A 4,161-nucleotide genomic window follows, 5' to 3' on the forward strand; every position below is an offset into this window, starting at 1 on the left:
TAGAGATGGGTAATCTGTCAATTTCAGTTTCTCTCGGTTTCTCCTTTTTCCAGCATTATGTCTCCACATTTCCGTATCCGTTTGCGATACTTTTAAAATTCCCCCTAAGATACACTTTCTTCGCATGCAGTTTTGCCTGAAATAAACTTACTTTTTTTGGGCAAACAATCTCCCCTAATGTAATGCGTGTGTGTATTCAGTAACATTAATTTGTATGCCTACTTTCCCCTAATACGGTATACCCATTTTTGTACACATTATTTGGTTGAAGAACTGCGCCACATAATTGGGAGAAGTGTGCCTTTTGAAAGACAACTGTGTTTCTGTTTGTGTGTTACTTTGGAAAGTGAAGATTAGGCTATTTGCATTAGAAGTTGAAATGGATACTATTTCTCGCCACCTCTGCTTCCACAGCAGGCACTGGAACCGACGGAGGGAGTCTCTCAAAGTAGAGTGAGGGGACAGAGAGAGCGACAGAGAAACACCCATGCCATATAACTTACTGCTTATCCTCAAAAGCAGAGGTACTACCCTGGTCTGGAAGGAACTCCTTTTGAGAAGTTTGGTGTTGAGGACTGAGGGGTGGAAGGTGTTTGGCAATCCTCTTTGGTGTTAACTTGAGGCCCCACTGAGTATGTAATAGAATCTGGCAAAGCTTCCATCCTGCCACACAGGAATAAATTCAATTGGCCACTTTTCGCTAGCATAGCAGTGTGGTGCTGCTAGGTGACCATCTAAAAGATAAACCAAGGGGAAATGCAAGCTGCTCACTAATTCTGGTTGCCATGGAAACTAGTCAGATTTAGGATCACTGGCTGGCTAGTAATTTTAAAATTCTAGTACCTGCATGGAGTCTGAGTGGTTTTTGCTAGATGTGCAGGCACAGTCCAGTGCAAAAGCAGTCTGTAAACAACTGTTGCAGAATCGTTATTAATCACCTGTGTTCACGAGCATACCATCTGCACAGCCTTGACACCACACTCCGATGACGCTCTGCAGAGACTCCTCAACTGTTTTGCACAAGCCTGCAGGGAGTTTGGCCTTAACCGTCAGCCTGACGAAGAGCAACATCCTGGTTGTCAGCACTCCACGCACCAGCTCTGGTGACCACACACTTGAAGTGGTACATGATTTGTCTACCTGGGCTCCACCCTAACCAGCAGCCCCTCCATTGACGCTGAGCTGGACAAGCATATTGGCAAGGCAGCCACGGCAATGGCTCACCTCTCCAAAAGGGTATGGGAGAATGTGATGCTAACATCCAGTACCAAGCTGAAGGTCTGCTAGGCTTGTGGTTGAACACTCTGCTTTGTGGTAGTGAGACGTGGGCAACTTACGACCACCTCAAGCGACACCTCTAAGTCTTCCACATGCGCTATGTCAGGAAGATTTTGGGCATCACATGGCAGGACAGAGTCTCAACAAAGATGTGTTCTCCCAAGCCCACATTCCCAGCATGTTCACACTTCCCTCTCTGCGATGTCTACGCTGGCTTGGTCATGTCCACAGAATGGAAGATGGCAGGATCCCCAAATACGTGCTCTATGGGGAGCTGGCTTCAGGCACCAGGCCTGTTGGCAGACCAACTCTATGTTACAAAGTGGCATGGAGCCTGGCAACATCAGCACAACTAGACGCTTCATCTGCAACAAAAGATGTCTCTCCTGTATCTGCTTCTACAGCCACAGCAGGCACTATAATCTTCCAACAGTTTGACTTCACTCCCAAAGGTGCACTCCTCTATTGTCTCCCAACCAACCTTGCACATACCATCTGCAACCAACCTTGCACATACCATCTGCACATGACATCAGGCAGGCCCTCAAGTATCACAGTCCCAGAGTACAACTGTGCCACATCTGGACATGAGGAAATAATACATTGTGAGCAGAGCAGATAGCTCAAAGAAGGGAGCCAAGCAACATACTCAGGTCAAGTCGCACATATATATGTTTATGGAATTGTGTATATATAAGACATTCTAGGAAATATTTACCCATTTTATAGAAGGGTAACAGTGAGGCTGAAAGGGTCCCAAGGGCAATGAATGACTCTGTAGCATAGCAGATATCACATAGAGCAGGCTTCTTTCCTTGGGCAGCCTTCTTGCTTTTATTATTGGTTGTTAGCTGCCCTGAGCCCAGGCTTGGCTGGGGAGGGCGGGGTATAAATAAAATTAATTTCTTCTTCTTCTCCTCCTCCTGCCACTTCTGCTCATCCTTTCAGTCCAGCCCCTAACTGCACAGAGGGAGTCCTCTGCATGTACAGCAATGTATGTGGATTGGCTCCAAGTTTACAATCAGCTGTGGTGTGGAGGTGCCCATTAATCTCAGGTACCTCTTTCTGAAAGAAGCTGAGAAGGTCCTACCTGACAGGCAAGAAGATGGTCCTGCCTGAATGGAGGGAGAAAGCCTTCTGAGCTGGAAGACCGGAAAGAAGAATGGGTAGCTCCCCAGAGACCCCACCAGAGTCCGCTGGCTCTAGAGGAACAGTTGTTTAAGGGAAGGCTGCCAACTGAGCCCAGCACCTGAAACAGCAGCACTCAAGCCTTTGAACCAAATTATATGTGTGTTAAAAGGAACTGGAAACAGATCAGAGCAGGTGTAGCCAATGCAATGCTTTCCAGGTGTTGTTGGCCTGCAAATCCCATCAGTCCCGGCCAACATGGTGAATAGGATCATGGGGGTTGTAGTCTACCAACATCTGGAAGGCATCACCATGGCTACCTGACTTAGACTGTCTGCAATAAAATGTTGCAGTGTGGAGTGCTCCTCTTTAGTATTCCAGCCAATCAGCCATGCCTCCTTCCAGGATACTCCATTCCATTCCCTCCTCCTTTGGGTTTTCTGTTTTCTTTCTTTCCCACCTCAATAGTCAGGAGTCTGTTGAAGTGAGCATGTTCAACCATCGCTGGCCTGATTTGGTCCCCCCCCCTCCAGACGCCCCCCCCATAAGTTTCTTTGTCCTTCTGCAAACCTTGAAATTACCCCAAACTCACTGAAGCCTTCCTTTCTTGTGGATGCTGCCATCTTGGCTACATAAGGCTCGGCAACTGCCTTTGAACATTGCAAATAGAGGGCATTAGGATGATGATAACCTGATTTATATGCTTCATGCTGAACTGGTTTAGCTGCTAGCAGTAATTTTAGTTTCTCCATGCCATGCATGTTATTTGTTCTTTAACCACTGAATTACTGTATCCGTGCTTGTTCATTGACTTCCTGATTCCTTAGCTCCACAATAAAACATCCAGAAGTGTGTTAGCTTTTGGCTGAAACCCACACTGTCAAGCTTTCAACACCCATCCAGGGAAGTATTGTAAATGAGGTACTACATTATAATAGGTCAGTATTTTCATGATGTAGACTCCTCTAGAGTCAATGGGGCATGTCTCGCCTGGCAGGTGCTCGTGGTCTACAGCTATTACAGTTCATGCTTACTTAACATCAGCTTGATATCTGGCAAATAATATCCACAAAGGAGGCAGCCTGAGCAATAACATTGATGTGGTTGTTGCATAAAACTAGGCCTTGCCTGACAGAAATAACTGCCTTTGTTTCAATAATAGCCTACCACTTCCTGTGCCTGTTTTGGGTTTCTGACAATTCCCCCCCCCTTCATTTTTGGCTCCTTCTATATTTACTCTCTTGTTATCTCTGTCTGTGGTCTCTGTTTGAGGTGAGAAAGTTTTCTGCTCTGAGCGACAGGAAATTTGCAGGCAACACTCAGTTGGGGGCAGGTTACCTTCCCGCCCAACGGTGCAGAGCTGACACGAGGCTCATACACCCAGCAGCCTCTCTCTGTCTCTCATCAGGAAGGTGAAGCTGCAAATGCATGCATGAAAATCAAAACTGTTATCAGCACAAAGCTGCGTACAGAGTCTAGGCCATTGCTGAAACGATGTGCACCAGCTGGGTTAGCTTAATCTTGATAATAACACGCTAAGCCCTGCAATTCAGCTCTTGAAAGGTCACCGGGGCGTTGCTGCTGACATCCCTTTCAAGTTATTGTTGCCTTAGATGCAATCAAAGTTCCTATCCTGTTCAAAGCCTGACTCAAAGAAGTGAGCCTCAGATAGTGGAGGATCATGGGACCATCTTGAGAGTTGGTGTTTCTGGAAAAGCTTGAAGATTTTATTAAACACAACAGGCTCTGTCCTAT

The sequence above is a fragment of the Podarcis vaucheri genome (assembly GCF_965113315.1).
Source record: "Podarcis vaucheri genome assembly, chromosome: 1".
NCBI classification, from domain to species: Eukaryota; Metazoa; Chordata; class Lepidosauria; order Squamata; family Lacertidae; genus Podarcis; species Podarcis vaucheri.